Here is an 18,381-nt window from a genome sequence, read left to right as displayed (position 1 = left end):
TGTTTAAAAGTGCCTCTTTGTACAAAAGTACAATTATCGGCTGTTTTGAAAACATTGCCCGCTTGATCTCTCACTTTTGCATAAAAATTCTTTTGTTTTCTCTCTGATTTTCTCTCAAGGGCCGAACTTTGATTTTCTTTCTCTCTTATTTTTCTTGGCCCTTCAAGTGTTTCAAGGACTCATGATCGGTGTGAATCACGAACTCCTTAGGCCATAGATAGTGTTGCCACGTCTCTAAAGCCCGAACCAATGCATACAACTCCTTATCATAAGTTGGGTAGTTTAAGGCTGCCCCGCTGAGTTTCTCGCTGAAGTAAGCAATTGGTCGTCCTTCTTGCATAAGAACGGCACCTATACCAATACCTGAAGCATCACATTCAATTTCAAACGTTTTCGAAAAGTTAGGTAAAGACAACAAAGGTGCGTTAGTCAGCTTCTCTTTGATTAATTGAAATGCTTTCTCTTGTTCTTCTCCCCACCGAAATCCAACGTTCTTCTTGATCACTTCGGTAAGCGGTGCGGCTAAGCTACTGAAGTCTCTCACGAATCGCCGGTAGAAACTAGCAAGTCCATGAAAACTACGAACATTACCAACACTTGTGGGGCTCGGCCAATCTTGGATTGCACGTACATTCTCTTCATCAACCTGTATACCTTGTGCACTAACAACAAATCCCAAAAATACAAGTTTATTGGTGTAAAAAGTGCACTTCTTTCCTTAGCACATCTAAAACGGATTTCAAATGTACTACATGATCGTCTATGTTTTTGCTATAAATGAGTATATCATCAAAATAGATAACAACAAATTTGCCTATAAATGCACGCAAAACATGGTTCATAAGTCTCATAAAGGTGCTCGGAGCAATAGTCAAACCAAAAGGCATAACTAACCATTCATTCAAATCATATTTTGTTTTAAAGGCGGTTTTCTATTCATCTCCTTCTTTTATCCTAATTTGATGATAACCACTTTTTAAATCAATCTTAGAAAATATGCAAGAACCATGCAGCTCATCTAACATATCATCTAAGCGTGGGATAGGATGACGATACTTTACCGTTATGTTGTTGATGGCTCGGCAACCAACGCACATTCTCCACATCCCATCCTTTTTAGGTACAAGTAAGACCGGAACCGCACATGGGCTCATGCTCTCCCTCACGTGCCCTTTCTCCAACAATTCACTTACCTGGCGTTGAAGCTCCTTTGTCTCCTCGGGATTGCTCCTATAAGCTGGTCGGTTTGGGATGGTTGCACCGGGAACTAAATCAATTTGATGTTCAATCCCTCGGATTAGAGGTAACCCATGTGGTGTTTCCTCGGGGAAGACATCCTCGTACTCCTGTAAAAGAGAAACAATAGAACTAGGCAAAGCAAGGTTAAGTTCGTTATTGTTTAAAAGTGCCTCTTTGTACAAAAGTACAATCATCGGCTGTTTTGAAAACATTGCCCGCTTGATCTCACTCACTTTTGCATAAAAATTCTTTTGTTTTCTCTCATTTTTGTTTTTCTCCTTTTGTAATCTCACTTGATCCTCGTATACTTGCTGCGATGTCAATGGTACAAGAGTGATTGATCGTTGATTAAGTACAAAAGAGTACTTGTTCGTAAAGCCATCATGCTTCACTTGCCTATCGAATTGCCATGGACGCCCTAGCAATAAGTGTCCCGCCTGCATCGGTACTACATCACACAACAGTTCATCCTCATATTTACCGATTCAAAATGCAACTAACACTTGCTTGTTCACCCTTATCTCACCACTATCATTTAGCCATTGCAACTTGTACGGTCTAGGATGTTTTATCATGGGCAATCCCAATTTCTCCACCATAATTGTGCTTGCAACATTAGTACAACTACCACCATCAATAATCACACTACATACCTTGTCTTTAACGTAGCACCTTGTGTGAAAGATGTTCTCCCGCTGTACTTCATCAACTCCTTTTGCTTGCAAGCTCAATGCTCTTCTCGCCACCAATGTCAATGCGTCAGGGGCTAAATACTCCTCATCGGAAACATCCTCCAATGGCGGCATGTTGTCGGTGTCGGAATCTTCATTATCGGTCACAATTTCTCCATTGGCTTGCAACACCATGGCTTGCTTGTTTGGACATTGACTTGCTATGTGGCCCCTGCCTTGACATCTAAAACACTTAATATCACGATTCCTAGAGGTAGAGGCTTCGATTTTACCTTGAGGAACGTGGCTGGTGGTAACGGACTTGGGCTCGGGTTTGGGCGTTTGTGACTTGTCCAGCGGCTTGGCTTGACTCAATTTCCAAGAGGTAGAACTAGAGTTATGGCCTGCACGTGTCCCACTCCCTCTCTTGAGTTGTTGTTCCACTTTGATAGCCATATGCACCATATCTTCAAATTCCACATAATGCTGCATCTCTACCTTATCATGGATCTCCCGGTTTAAGCCAAGTAAAAATCTAGCCATTGTAGCCTCCCGATCTTCCTCTACATTAGCGCGGATCATAGCAATCTCCATCTCCTTGTAGTAATCCTCTACGCTTCAACTCCCTTGTCTAAGACCTTGTAGCCTTTTGTACAACTCTCGGTAGTAGTAACTTGGAACGAACCGTTTTCACATCACTACTTTCATCTCCTCCCATGTGTCTATTGGGCGTTCTCTATTCCGCCTCCTGTTTATCACAAGTTGATCCCACCAAATAATAGCATATTCAGAAAATTCAATCACGGCTAATTTTACCTTCTTTGTCTAGGAGTAGTTGTGGCAGTCAAACACGAACTCCATCTTCTTCTCCCATTCAAGATATGCCTCAGGATCAGATCTACCTTGAAAGGACGGAATCTTCATCTTAATACCACCCAAGTTGTTATCTTTACGATTCCTAGCTTCTCTAAATCTTCCTCCAGGTCTCCTATTGTTAACAATGGAACCCCGATCTTCTTCTTCATCAAAACCAGACCCATAACGCTCTTCATCCTCCTCTCTCGGTGGAACTCTTTCCCTTCTATGAAAATTACGACCGTTTTGTGGTTGCTCCTCACGTCTATTCTCCATCTTATCTATCCGTTCGTAAACCTGCTCCATCTCCATCTTCATCACTTGCCTCATCTCACTCATCATGGCCTCCATAAACATTTTCGGATCGGCCAATTTTGTATCACCTTCGACAATGCTCTTACCACTATCGTGAGACATGATTGCTGCAAAACAAAGGTTAGAAAGAAAAAAAAATCCTCACGAATCACTCCCTTGCTTGTTTACACTCAAGAAGGTGGATCACTCTCCACTCGTGTTTCACTCAAAATAATATGGCTTTTACCCTCTGATGTTCACACCACTCTTGCCTTTTTCCACTCGATAATTCTCTCTTAGTTCTTTTGAAACTAAACAAACAACTCAAAATTTCTAGCAACAATTCACCCAGAACTACTCAAGGAATTTCAGATTTGAACACAAGGAATATGGAAATTTTCAAATTAGAAATAGAAGGAATATGACAGTTTGGAATTTTGGAAGCACAGAATAATGAATTTTTTTTTTTTTTGTCCGCAACTTTTTTTTTTTTTTTTTTTTTTTTTTTCTAGTCACAAGCAACAATAATAATTGTAATTGCTAAAAACGATTGATCAGATTTCAACAAGCACATGAAACTATACAAAGGACAAAGCGACATGTAATTCAAAGATGGAAGTTGCAGATATGGAAAGAAAATCCAAATCTTGAAATTATTGATCTGAAAATTAAAGTAAAGATTCGCGTAATCAATTAAGAATGGAATTCAAATCTGAAAATTTCAAATCTGAAAAATTAAAGCAAAGATTCGCAAAAATCACAAATCTGAATTTTGACACGATTTTTTTTTTTTTTTTGATGATTAGCAATTGGCTTTTAAGAATAATGAAATAAAATTTCAAAATAGTGATGTGAAGGGATATGCAAACCTGAACTAGAAACTGAGCTCTGATAACAAATGATGTGAACCCCTTCAAGAATAACGAGACCCAACAACGAAAGGGAACCCAAGACCATTTCTAAGGACAGATTCGAATGGAAGACCTCGACCCGTTGTTTATGATAAACAAGAACCTTGGTATAAGGAAGACGCCACAAACGGTGGTGGAAGTCCGTTTGATAAGTCGATATGAACGCCACGGGAAATCCCAATAAGTTCGAGTAGTTCTTCAAAGAACCAAAGAGAATAAAACCTCACAAGTTTTATGAATCATCAATGTCTCCTCGATTACATGGTAGGTACACCTATTTATACAAGAAAATTACTTGCGGAGAAAGTAGTTCTAATCCTAATAAGTAAACAAATCAATTCCTAGCAAGGAAAGAAAATAAAGTCCAAATCAATTCCTAGCAAGGAAAGAAAATAAATAAAGATCTTAGGTAGGTAAAGAAAATAAGTCATGCAATCCGATCCTTCTAAATTAACGAACAATCTCAGCAATTCTTAGCCTTGACCGGATCCTTCTAGAACTTGAATCAAGGTGACAATTCTTTGTTGCCCACGTGGATCATGCTTAATGGGCCTCCCTGAATTTGCTTGAGCCCATAACTCTTGGATGAGTCCGTTGAGCACATCCTTGAACTTCTTTGCTCGTGCTCTCGTAACCGGCCCAATTGGTACTTGAACGAGATCCTTCAAAGCGGTGCCTTGATCTCCATCACTTCTTCGATCAAATTTTTCGCCTGCATGGACTCCCAAAATCAATTGTAAGTGATAGGGACCTGGTTTTCACTAGCAATTTCTGGAAAGAAATGTTTCGTTTGAGTGGCACCGAGCTTTTAATGAGCACGGCGTACCACCCACAGACGGATGGGCAAATGGAAATAATGAACAAGGGCTTAGAGGCTTACCTCAGAAGCTTTTCAGGACATAGGCCGAAGGACTGGATACGTTGGCTTCCTCTAGCCGAGTGGTCATACAACATTTCTGTCCACACCTCTACCAAATTGAGCCCCTTTGAAGCTGTATATGGCTATCCCCCACCGGCACTCTTGCCCCATGAACACGGCGCCACTCATGTGCAAGCTGTCGACGATGAGCTCAAAAGCCGGGAGTTCATCCTTACCTTGCTAAAAGAGAATCTGCAAGAGGTACAGGCAAGGATGAATTTTTTTGCAAACAAGAATCACACAGATCAAAGCTTTGAGGTTGGTGATTGGGTGTTCCTCCAGCTACGTCCGTACCGCCAAATGTCAATCGCCCTTCGTCGAAACCTCAAGCTCGCGCCACAGTATTACAGACTGTTTCAAGTAATCAAAAGGGCCGGACAGGTAGCATATACACTGGAACTACCACCTGGTAGCCAAATCTTCCCTACTTTCCATGTCTCCAACCTCAAGAAGAAGCTCGGTCATCACACAGAAGCAATTACCCAGCTTCCATACATCTCACCGGAGGGAACACTCTCCCCTGTTCCAGAGAAGTTGCTAGAACGCCGGTTGAAGAAAAAAGGGCAGCGAGCCACCACGGAAGTTCTCACGCAGTGGGCTGGTACGGAGGCAGAAGAGGCCACTTGGGAGGACTTACACGAGCTAAAGAATAAATTCCCTGACCTTGTGGACAAGGTCTTTTGAGAATGACCAATTGTTATGGCCTTTGTCGAAGAGCAAGGCAGAACACGGAAAAGAAGGAGAAGTGGAATGCAAATATGCGAAATATGTGGAAGGGGTGAAGACGTGTGAAGATGTGAGCCATAACAGTGTGCGTGCTAAGTGGGAAGTGCAAGTGGATCTTAAGAGAATGAGAGGTAGACATGTGGCATAGCAGTAATGCCATCGTGGTAAATGGGAGCAGTAGTTAATTGATAGCTACATTATGTTAGTGCTTTCTAGATTAATGGGTAGTGGTTAGACATGGGCTGGGTTAGTAGGCCATGTCAGTTATTTACAACACTTCTTTAGTGGGTTAGTAGCTCAAGTTGTGGGCTGTTCAGATTATTTGTATTTAAAGTCTAATAGCTTCTATGAATGAAATTATCCAGATTATTATTCAAAGTGGTTCCTCTTAACCGAGTGTTAGAGTGAAAGGAGGGATTGACCCCTTTAAGTGTCAAAAGCTGTCTTCTATACTTCTAAATCAACTAAGTTCATAACATCTTCCCCAAAGCAAACCTAGAAATATTGCAGTAGATTCCACACCCATTTGACTAGAAAAGAAATCAAGGACACTCAAAGAATTCTCGTTACCCACTTTGTTGCTACCGAAAAATTCTTCTAAAAGCTAGGAATTTTTCTCAATCAATTAACCTAAACCTAGAAAAGATCAAAACCCATAAATTATTACTTACAATAAGGTGGATTTTTCTCTGTTTTGGGAACCCAGAAGTCGCCGGAATCCTCTATCCAGTGACGTCGCTGGCGTGGGGCCATGGCCTGCCAGCTTGGCGTCGTCGTCCGCCTTGTCTGGTGGCTAGCCCACCGGTTGGATCTCCTCCCTCCCCTACACTTTCTCGATTTCTCCCTCTCCCTCTTGTCTCTCTGATTCAGTTTTGGCAAGGAAAATAAAGAAAAAGAAAATGCAGAGAAGTAAGGAAAAAGAAGAAGAGAGAAACATGGGTCTTGTTGCTGTGTATGAGTGATAAAAAGGGAGATTAATCAAAAGTTAAAACGTACTAAAAAAAAGGTTTGAGAGGAATACCTGTTAAGTCGGAATTTTTCTGAAGCTCAAGTGTCTCTAGTGAATGGATTCGCTACTGATGCTTTGAAGCAGCGAGAAGAGTAGTTTAAATAGAAAGAGAAGGAGGCTTGCATTAACGCAATGTGTAATTCGTTGGAATGAAGCGTGGCGAGGTTTTCCGAAAGTATTGATAGCTTTCAGACACGTAGGGGAAAATTTGAAGTGGCAAGGGGCATTTGCAAAGTGTCGATGGCTTCAAGCCATTCTGCAAGATGTAAAAAGGCAGGGGACGCAACCTGTCATGAAAGAGAAGAGGAATAGAGGTCTCGTGTTTGCTTTTTAATCTTCACTAAAATGACCCTGTTTCAAGCTGTGTTTTTTTATTAACAACACGTGTTGTTGTGCATTTTTTTTTTTTAAATAAGTCGAAATTCATGTAAACATAAAAATTTACCCAACTAAAAAAAAAAAAATCTTTTAAATAATAATAGAGACTAAAAAAAATTATCCAAAATTTTTCTGAGGTGTCTCATCTCGAGTCTCGCCATTCGATTGTCGCAGATCTCGAGTACTTGTCATCAAATTTACTTTTACACGGCTGTCAATCATGAAAATTAAATAGACTTTTAATTTTAACAAGTGTGTGCAATAGTGTACAACAAAATATCAAAATGCGTGTTAGTATTTTGGCATTATTCTGTGTTTGGACAAAATCACTTATGTGTAATGATGCGGTAAACAGGGATTCCACTTTCAGAGTGATGTCAGAAGATTTAGCCTGCGAGTCAGAAGAATTTCAAGTTCCGTGTCAGCCGTCCGGACGATTTGTCATCCCGTCCGGAAGCCCATTTGTCTACTGTTCCATCCGTCTGGACAACGTGTCATTCCGTCCGGACATCAGACAGACAAGCATCATCTGTCCGGACGACGTGTTTCTTCCATCCGGACACCTACATCGTATCGAGAAGCTTCTGTGCTAGCTTGCTCCGTCCGGACGTTTCAGCAGCACATCCGGACGCCTATCAGTTCTCGAACGGTTCACTGATTCTTTCCAAGTTTCAAGAAAGGAAAGATCAATCAATCGTCCGGACGATGTGGTATCCTGTCCGGACGCGTATCTCCGTAAGGCAAGAATCACAGTTCAAAATGAATTGTTCGGACATCTGATAGCTGTGGTCCGGACGCTGGTGCCTCGTATATGGTAACTGCCGATTCGACTTCAACCGTCCGGAAGTCTCCCCCTCATGGTCCGGACGCACGCGCATCAGATATGGAAATTGCGTATTGAAGTTTAGCTGTCCGGACGCTCCTGCACCATGGTCCGAACGGGCGAAGCTATTATGGAAATTACTTGCAGCGGACGTGTGTCCGTCCGGACGATCGAGCCATCCCGTCCGGACGAAGTTCTTATACAGGAAAGATTTCTTTGCGAAAATTTCAGAAAATCCTGTCGCACAGTTGTCCGTCCGGATGGCCCCCAGGCATATTTTGCCTGACGCCCATTCTGACCCCCAGCCTATAAATAGGGGCCCTTGGGCACTTAGAGCTGCAAGAATTCGGTGTGAATTCCATTAGAGCTCAGAGACGTGATATCTCCTCTGAAGTCGTTTTTCAAGTGTGCTGTGCTGTAAACCGAAGTCTATCTTAGAGGTCGGCTGTAAGGTAAGGAGTTCCATTGAAGACCCCTTCAGGTAGGTGAACCTGGTTGGGAAGCGTTCGTGTTGGGTTACACGTCAGAGATCAAAGTACGACCACTGCATCGGTACATGTGAGTGTTACTGTCTTGTATCTAGCTTTGTCTTCTGAATAGTGGAATTCCTGGGTTTGGCTGTCCCGGAGTGGTTTTTCTCTTAACTGAGTTTTCAATTCGTCAACAAAAATCTTTGTGTCATTTACTTTCCGCTGTGCTTTAATTTTTGTTGACACTTGTTGCACACACTTTACTTTTAGAAGTCATTTCAATTTTTCAATGCGGAATTAAAAAAGAGATATTTTGTTAACAAAGTGTTTTCAGTTAAGAGAAAAACCACTCCGGGGCAACCAAATCTAGGATATCCACTATTCAGAAGACAAGACTAGTAATAAAGTAGTAGCACTCACATAACCTTATGCAGTGGCCGTACCTTGAACTCTGGCGTGTAACCCAACACGAATGCCTCACAACCAAGTCACCTACTTGAATGGGTCTTCAATGGAATCCTTTACCTTAGGGCCAACCCCTAAGATAAACTTCAGTTCAGCACAATAACAACACTTGGCAATGGCTTGAGAGAGACTAACTCAGCACACTAAAATATAACTCTCTAAGCACTACGGAATTCAATACCGAATTCTTATAATTCTCAAGCATTGGGGCCTCTATTTATAGGCTACAGGTTCAAATGAGTGTCTGACTTGAAATACCTAGGTGCCTTCCGGACGGTAGAAAAAAGACATCCGGACAGACAACTGTGCTATCGGCTTTCCAAATTTTGCAGAAATTCTTTCCTGAATAAAGCCGCATTCGGACGGTGTTGCCCTAGCGTCCGGACGGTCACACTTTAGCTTCACACAATTTATATCAAGGCTTGGTGCGTTCGGACGGGAATAAACATTGTCTGGATGGTTGCAGCTGTCTTCCCATATTTGTGTTTTGGAAAGAAATCCCATAGCTGATCGAACACTGGACGGCGTTTGGACGTGTTGCTGAGACGTCTAGATGGATGCAAGCTGGAACAGGTCAAAAGTTCTTGACACAGAGGAAGGTCCAGATGGAAAGTTCTCGCCGTCTGGATGGATGATGCTTTGGATAGTTGAGCATCCAGACGGTATAGCATGTCATCCAGATGGTTGCATAAAACAACCTGAAAAGCATCATTATATAGAAGTGATTTTGTCCAACAGAATGTATTCAATTATATACACTAACAAACTCCCCCTTTGGCCATTCTGAGACAAAAATCACTTAACCGGTTAAAAAAATAATCCCGATCCAAATAAAAAATTACTTCCCTTTTTTGTCACAAAAGGACAAAGGGTAAAACAGAGTAATAAAATATCCAAGAGTTATAATGTTTAACAAATTATCCATAAAAAGAAAGATAAATTGTCTCAAAATCAATAAAAACCAAGCACACAAGAAAAATCAAGATGCATCAGCCATAGGCGCATCGTCCTCATCATCATTGCTGGATGGATGATGATGCCTGAGACACTCTTGGATATCCAGCTGGCTCTGATCTACTCGGAGGTTGACAGAGTGTACCTCATGTTGCATGATAGAAATGGATTGCTGCATAGACAACACAGTCAGCTGCATGGAACTCATGCCTCCCTGAAGTGCAACCAAAGCCTCCAATATCTGAGCATAACCGGCATCTTGTTGTGGTGGTGGAGGAGTAGTCTGAGAAGAGGATGACATATCAGGTACTACTAAATGAATATGAAGGGGGCTGTAGATCACCAGCTACACCGATGCCTGACTGCAAAATGATCTGAGTGAGCGGGCATCCAAATAGGAGACCGGTATTACCCTCATCACGGGCCTCCAGAATAACTCCCAAAATATGATTGCACAGGTAGAAGGGCAAGCGCAGGAAAATGGCATAAACAAATTGTGCCTTCTTCAGAATGAGGTCACTGCGCCTAGTAACAGGCCAGAAATTGTGCAGGTTGATCTTGGAAAGAATGTGGTGCGGGGCAGACAGGGCATCGATCCAGATGGTAGTGGCACTCCTCACCTTGAGGGATAGCCTGGAAAAATTCTCTAAGATCATCCAGAGATAGAGGCAAGACTACCTCATTGTATGGGCTGGCAGGAAGTTGGAGCACAGGCACCTCGATGAACTGACTGATGATATGAGGATCAACAGTGATAACATGTCCTTCCACAGAGGACTGAAGAACCAACCCGCAGTCATCATCCTAAACAACCTTGAGATTAGTATAAAACAATCTGACTAGCCTAGTGAGCACAACACATGCACAGTTGTGAAGATATCCCCAGTGGTAGGTCTGGATAATCTCGTGGATACTGTCCAGAGAAGCCACCATAATGTCTGCACGAACAACGTTTCGCTCGGCAATGACAGTTCTATCCATAATTTTGGCTCTCAGGGCTACCAAATCTCCTTCTGTCCTCTGTCGAACTCTACGTTGTGGACTGCCAGCATGCATGATTCTGCAAAAATAACCGACAAGATTTGCCAAAAATAATCTCAAAAAGGTTAGATTCTTGTTAGTTCCAAAAGAAAATTATAACGGCAGTAAAATGAACTTTCCAAAAAAAAAAATACAACCAGCCAATATCACAATACAATCCAAAATAATGCCAAAAGATATGTTCCTTAACACAGCAGATATTACAAACATGAAACATATAATCTCAAAACATATTCCCAAAATATTCAATATTCTAACAGTTAGCAAAACACTAAAAAGAATAAAGTGAATTGAAAAAGTACCTGAAATGGAGAGAAATATGCACAAGAGGACAAAATAAAGCTCAAAAGGACAAAAATGAACAAAAAACCGAGTGGGGTAGGGGGTAATGCGACGGCTAGGGTATGAGCATCGAGATATAACCTGTAGGGTCCCCGTCCAGACGGATCACTAACTCGTCCGACGCGTGTTGCCATATAGGCATGTGACAGGCCAAGTGCGTCCGGACGTGTAACCTTACCATCCGGACACCTGAGCCATACCCATCTGAACGTAAGGAGAGACTGTTCGAACGCTCCACACTGAAAAAAAACAAAAACTGAAGGGAAAAAAAATTGCAGAAAAATTATTTTTCCTAATGTCAACTTCAGAACACACATTTATAATCAATGGATAAAGCAGTCAAAAAGCATCTCAAAAATATGCAGAGATATAAAGGAGAGTTCAGAGTTCAATTAGCACAAAATTTCCTGTAGACAGAATTTTCAAATAGATTACTCAACTCATACAATGAGTGTGTGTGTGTGAAGGCTTTCCCAATAAGGTATAAATTTTACCGACATGACAAAGAGCAACCAGATTTTCTAAACATGAGAGAAAATCAAGGAAAGAACAGTCAAAAGTCAAACCTTATTATTTACTAAAGCCTAGCAACCCTCATCTGATACACTCCCCCTAAGATGCAGCACCTAATTGTTTTACTTGTACCATGAAGGACTAGGCAAAAATTTTACTTGCACCATGAAGGACAAGATATAACGCTAATTCAGCACAAAAGCAGTAAATATAAGCATACAACAAGAAATTCATAAGAATAACTACTTGATTCTTTTTGGTGCTGCAACCTAGAAAGAATGCTAGAATTTTTAGACTCTAGGTTCAGCTAGCATGTTGGTCAATTTGACCATCTTATAAAAAACTTCTCTCTTACTTAGAATTTCCAGAAGCAAAAAGTCAGAGAGGAAAATGTGTACCTTAGGGGAGCCACAGATAGTGCACATTTTCATCGCATGAGGAAGTAACTATCCAACATTTTACATGCTGGAAACAACATCATAAGCATACAATATAGTACCTGCAAGATTCTCTCAAGAGAAATAGGGGGCAAATAGCAGTGGTTCCTAATTGCAAAGCAACATAAGATATATCTACCAAACCTGATGCCTTAGGACTAGGAACCGAACCCTAGGCAAGAATACCTTCACCGACTAGGTGAGTCCATTTCCCCTCAAGGGTGGTGAATGTCTTCCTTCTTCCTGACCCAAGCCTTCCTTCCTATGGGTGGTTGTTGACAAGATTTCATCTACTGATCTATCCACTACATCATGCTTTGCATCCAAATAGGTAGCTCCTTGCAGTATTGATCATGCTCCACCTTATGCGACTTTTTAAAGTACCTGGATTTGTTGGTCTTGGATTTGCCACTATGATTGGCAGGAACAAATCTCTATTGAGGCCGCTGATGCTGAGGAGACTAGCACCGTGGGACATGATGCCATGGGGCTTGATATTGAGGAGCTTTGATGCTGTGGAGCATGATACCATGGGGTCTGGTACTGGGCCAGAGGTCTTGTGCCAAAATGTGCTTGTCTGGGCACTTCTTTCTTGACCTTTTCTCTCTAAGCCTTGAGGAGGGAGCACTGAGGTCGGACATGCCCACTTAACCGGCAGTGTTGGCATATAAGAGATCTTCTGATGGTAAGAAGTTTTTGAATGATCGGAACATCTCTATTTATTTTGTCATTCCCTTTATTCTCGACAATGGGTGGAGGCTTGAGAATGGTGGGTTTAACAAAGATAGTTCTAGAAATAGAAGGAGTGTTAGAGGAAGAAGCTACATACCCAAGTCCAGTCATGTCTGTTGGGCTTTTCTGGATTGACAGCATATGAGTCAGCTTCTCATCGGTGACCCTCTCCAATTGTAGTTGTGTCTCCAGAAACTTCTCCTCTAACCTCTGTATCTTGAGCAACAATGAGCTTTTCTCTATTTGTAAACTATTCAGCTTATGAATGTGCTACTTGCGAGCCTCCCTCAATTTCTCGAACTCTACCTAGAGGGTTTTATAAGCCTCTTTGAGTTCTTCTCCATCTTCATCACTGTGCTCTGAGTAGTAAGAATCCTCCTATTCTACAAATGGAGCCATAGAGGCTAGAAACTTCTCTTGCTCAGGAGCTTCTTCTTCTTCGGACTCATCACAGAGAGTCACATTGTAAGCCTTCCCTTTGCCTTGTTTAAGGTTTACACAGTCAGCTCGTATATGCCCAAACCCTGAGCATTCAAAACATCTTGGGCCTCTGGGATCTTTTTTCTCAACTTCCTCAGGTTCAGACTCTCTGGGCGCCTTTTTTCAGAAAACTTCTTCTTGAACCGATCACTTCTCATCAATCTTCCGAAATTCTTGGCCAACATAGCCACAGCCTTTCCTTCATCCTCAAAGTCGTCTCCAGATGAGACTTCGACCTTCTTTTTTGAAGCTTTCAAGGCAATAGACTTCACCTTTTTGACCGGGGGCATGGACAGCTCATAGGTTTGAAGAACCAACTCTTCAATCTTCATTTCTTCCAAGTCTTTGCTTTCTTTTATGGTGGTCACCTTAATCCTAAAACGCTCGGGCAAAGATCTTATAATTTTACAGATGAGTTTTACATCCGAAACAGGTTTCCTAACACTCACCATTGAGTTTCTTATGTCGCTCATTTTGGAGTAAAACTCTCCGAATGTCTCAACTTCTAACATCTTAATTTCTTCAAATTTAGAAATCAACAATTGAAGTTTGGCAGATTTAACAAGTTTGGTGCCATCAAATGTTGTTTCTAGGATTTGCCATGCTTCTTTAGCAGAGTCACAGTTTGAGATTCTTGCAAATTCAGACTGTGAAAGTGCTTGACATCGAGCATGGAGGGCTTTTGTCATTGGTAAGTCGTGTGTTTTTCTCAGTGACTGCTTCAGGAGTTGCATTTGCTGGCTTAGTCCAACCAGTTTCAACAATTTTCCAACAGTCAACGGATTTTAAAAAAAATCATGAAAATTATTGGACTTCTAATTAACTGTGTGTGTGAACAGTATGCAACAAAATATTAAATGCAGAATTAAAGAAGACAAATATTTTATTGACGAAGTGGAAACTCAATTAAGAGAAAAACCACTCCGGGACAGCCAAACCCAGGATATCCACTATTGAGAAGACAAGACTAGTTACAAAGTAGTAGCACTCACATACCCCTGATGCAATGGTCGTACCTTGCACTCTAACGTGTCACCTAAAACGAACGCCTCCGAACCAGGTCTCCAACCTGAACGGGTCTTCAATGGAATCCTTTACCTTAAGGCCAACCCCTAAAATAGACTTCACAGCTGATCAAATCACACACTGACAAAAGCTAAAGAGCTAGCAGATCTTCAATATCCGTAGAACGAAACACAATGAATATCCAACGTTTTGATAAATAAAAACCCAAGTAATCAATTATGTGAAATTATCAATTCTAAAAGCACAAAGACTTAAAAGAATAACGGAAGACACAAAGAAGATCATGGGATGAGAAGAGATGTGCAACAAATGCCAAAATCTCGGCAGAAATCCACAAGAAAAACACACAAGATGCCATGATAAATCAATAAAAATGCAAAGATGTGTGTATGGCAGAGAAAGAGAAGCAAGTCTTAAACCTATAGAAATCTTGACCGGATGAGCAATTGCTCGGTCAGCATATGGTAAGACTGCTCTCGTTTTGGACGTAAGAATAAGTCTGTCCAAACACAACACACTGAAAATTTTGAAACTTGAGGAAAATTTGCAGACAAATAATTTTTCCAAAGGCAGTTTCAGAAACACGCATGTATAATCAACTGATAACACAATCAGAGAGCATCTCAAAACTAAGCAGAGATAAAAAAGAGAGTTGAGATTTCAATAAAAACAAATAACTTTTCCTGATCACAGAAAATTCAAAATGGCAACTCAACTCAAGCAATGCGTGTGTGTGTGGAGACTCTTTTCCCACAAGGTATGACTTTCCAAGACATGACAAAGAGCAACTAGATTTTCTAGGCACGAGAGAAAATCAGAGACAGATAAGCCAAAAGTCAAACCTTATAACTTACTAGGGCCTAGCCACCCTCATCTGATACACTCCCTTAAAGAAACAACACATATTCTGTTTTACTTGTACCATGTAGGACAAGATAAATTTTTACTTGCTCATAGAGGGCAAGGTAAATTTACGCACATAAGCAGTGATTAAACAAATTTAAAGCACATAACTTTTTATGAATTACTGCTCGAATCTTATGGTACTACAAACTGAATGGAGTGCCAGAATTTATAGATGCTAGGTTCAACTAGCCTGTGGTCAATTTGGCCATCTAATCAAGGACTTCTACTCATATCCAAAATCTCCAAAAGCAACGAGTCAGAGAAGGAAAGAAGTAACTTAGGGGAGCTTGGGATAGTGCACTTTTTCCATCGCATGAGGAAAGAAGCTATCCTACTTTTGCATAAACAGGAAAAACACTTGGCTAATATAGTCAAAACTCTCAAATATATCTAAGCATAGTAAATTAATGCTCACAGAGGAGAGATATCAGGTAAGTATACATACAGTACCTAATAAGCCAAGAGAAAGAAAATCCTGCAAATTTTCCCCAATTTTTTTTTTTTTTTTTTTTTTTTTGTTGAAAATCGATAAACAGAAAAACAACAACACATGCTCAGAAAAGGAAATGACATCTAATCCCAGCATGTAAAGTAAAACCAAACCTATCCACATGGAGAGAGGTTTAGAAATACCAAGACAGAGAAGCAACCGCCCGACGTGCTTTAACTGTCATCCCCAAAAATATCTGCAGAAGCTTCTCAAGATAACAAGAGAAAATTGTTGTGCAAATATCTACCTAAATAAATAGGCAAATACTTGTACGTTTTACTCGCAGGTGCATAAGATCAAAACAATAGTATAGCAGGCAAATACGAGATCATTCCCACGAGGATTGGTATAAATTGTATTTAAAGAGAAATTCCTAAAAGCGATATGTTGAATAAGACGAGATAAAAGATTGAATTAAAAATATTATGAAGAAAAGGTACGGCTTCGATATCCACCGCTAGTCATATTCAAATAAGATTCGCAATATGCACAATACTACAATCATAACATGATGCTTAATGTTTACCAGTCACAAGGGAATGGTATCTTCTCCTAAAGCTATTGATTTCCCTAAAGAACGAGTTAGGCATAGTATCTACTCTAACTCTTTTCTTCCTTGAAGGATTTAGCATGGTATCTACTAAGTTGTTCTTCAAGAAAGCATAAATCTATGGAAATCGGTAAACACACTTAGATTGGAATATGGTATCTATTCCAGTTGTCTTTATGTTGATTAATCCAAGAACCTGTGTCGGGGTTCTTTCGTTACTCTATTATGCCCAGGACTCGGTCATCCAAATTGACATAAATAACAAATCCATACCACATGCATATGATGACCAAACATAAACATGCAAGGAATTCAAGAAACTAGAATTAATCAAGTTAAACATCAAAATATAAATTGTAGCAAAGCAAATTGAAAAACTTAAAGAGACATGATTAGGGCTTCAATCGAGCCCTAACTAAAGTATTAGTTACACATAATTTGGATGGAAATCATCCTCATAAGAAAATAATAAAGAAAAAGAAAGAAAATAAAAACTATAAAAAAAAACCTCCTTCTTGATGTAGCTCTTGATTCTTCCTTAAAGCTTGTGTGTCTTTTCTTCAAAGGCTAGAGGCCTATTTATAGGGATTAGAGAAGCTCTAGAAGCTCTAGAATTCCTATTACAATTCTAAGTAGGTCTTCTAGTCCAAATAGAAAAATTACAAGTCGTTTCCTTTTCTGAAATTTCTATCCAAGTAGGAAAAGGATTCCAAAATTCATACAGATTTGCGGTCTCTTATTTCGGGGCGATTTTGGCATGGTAAACGTCCGAATTAGGAAAAACCTATTTCTTACATATTTGTTGAATTTTCTCTTAGATTTCCAACGCCACATATTTTGTTGCAATATGATATTTGAGCCGAAAGTTATGATTAAATTACTGAGACGTGCTCATTCTGGATTCTTTCCGAAAATAACGAATTTTTCCCAACTTCTCTTTCCTTAAATTCAAAATTGATTGGAATTGAATCTATCCAAAAGTGAGTTTGCTGACTTCATTATAATCTTGGAATTTGATGGATTTTCTTCCAAAACCTGTAAAATACAAAAAAAATACAAAAACAACACAAAACATCAAACTATAACAAAACTAAGAGCTTAACATATGTAAATTAAGGAGCTTGAATGTGTAACATTCAACACTTATAAAAAATATAGGGATAAAATAAACAGTTCCTCAAACAGAATGCAAGGCATGAATAAAATATGACAAGATAGATAATGCAATGCAAACATACCTGACATGCACTAGGATTAAGGAACCACAATCCTAGGCATGGGAGACTTCACCTTTACTAGGTAAGTCCACTCCCCCTCAAGGGGTGAATGGTCACATCCTTCCTGACCCATACCTGCTTCACCCGAGGCGGTAGCTTGCAGGTTTTGCCCATGTTGTCCATTCTCCGTAGCATACCTTGTATTAGGTTCAACAATCCTTCATGGGCATGGCTGCCATTGGGCTTATGCGGCTTTCTCTTGTAGCGCCTTGATTTGCCACTCTGATTAGCAGGAACAAACTTCTGCTGATGCCGTAGAGCCTGAAGAGCCATCGGAGGTGTAGCTCTTATTGGCAGCTTCCTCTGAACCTTCAACTTCTGGAGTTGTGGACATTTGGGTCGGATGTGATCGGTGATGCCGCAGTGATGACAGGTGGGCAAGCTTCTTTTGTCTAAATGCTTCTTGACATTCTCTGCAAAATTATGGTTAGCATTCTTACACATAACAGTGCCCTTACCTTCTATATGTCTTCTATGCGGAGGAACATATTTTGATGAGGAAGAATCATCAACTTTACATTTCCTCATAGCATCCTGCTTGATCCAAGGCCTGTGGGATTTCAACAAACAACAATTTGGCCTAATATGACCAATCTTCCCACAATTATGACAAGTAGGGACAAACTTACCATGAGCTTGTGTACCTGTGTCTTTGGATTTTGGCATCACACAATCAGTCAAGCAAGAATTAACCAAACAAGCAGTGTCTACTATCACTGGCTCAATAATAAAGGAATCTAATTCAGAATCAGAAACATGTGAAATAGAAGCACTCAAATCATCAACAACTAAATTAGGCTTGTTGGAAATATCTGAATGAATACACATCATGCTTTTCAAATTATCACTAGAGAAAACAGAATCTTTTAATCG

At 40.4% G+C, this 18,381-nt stretch overlaps 1 long non-coding RNA gene across 1 annotated transcript; it reads right to left on the bottom strand.

Annotated features, from left to right (window-relative positions):
• Positions 1-3,671: 3,671 nt before the first annotated feature.
• Positions 3,672-6,907, bottom strand: LOC133857630 (uncharacterized). Its single transcript, XR_009898360.1, has 4 exons — positions 6,637-6,907; positions 6,287-6,476; positions 4,851-5,081; positions 3,672-4,682 (listed from the first exon to the last, which is right to left on the bottom strand). It is a non-coding gene; the product is annotated as an uncharacterized LOC133857630 (long non-coding RNA).
• Between the last annotated feature and the right edge of the window lie 11,474 nt (positions 6,908-18,381).

The sequence above is a fragment of the Alnus glutinosa genome, chromosome 14, assembly GCF_958979055.1.
Source record: "Alnus glutinosa chromosome 14, dhAlnGlut1.1, whole genome shotgun sequence".
NCBI classification, from domain to species: Eukaryota; Viridiplantae; Streptophyta; class Magnoliopsida; order Fagales; family Betulaceae; genus Alnus; species Alnus glutinosa.
This window is presented reverse-complemented; position numbering and strand designations above follow the sequence as displayed.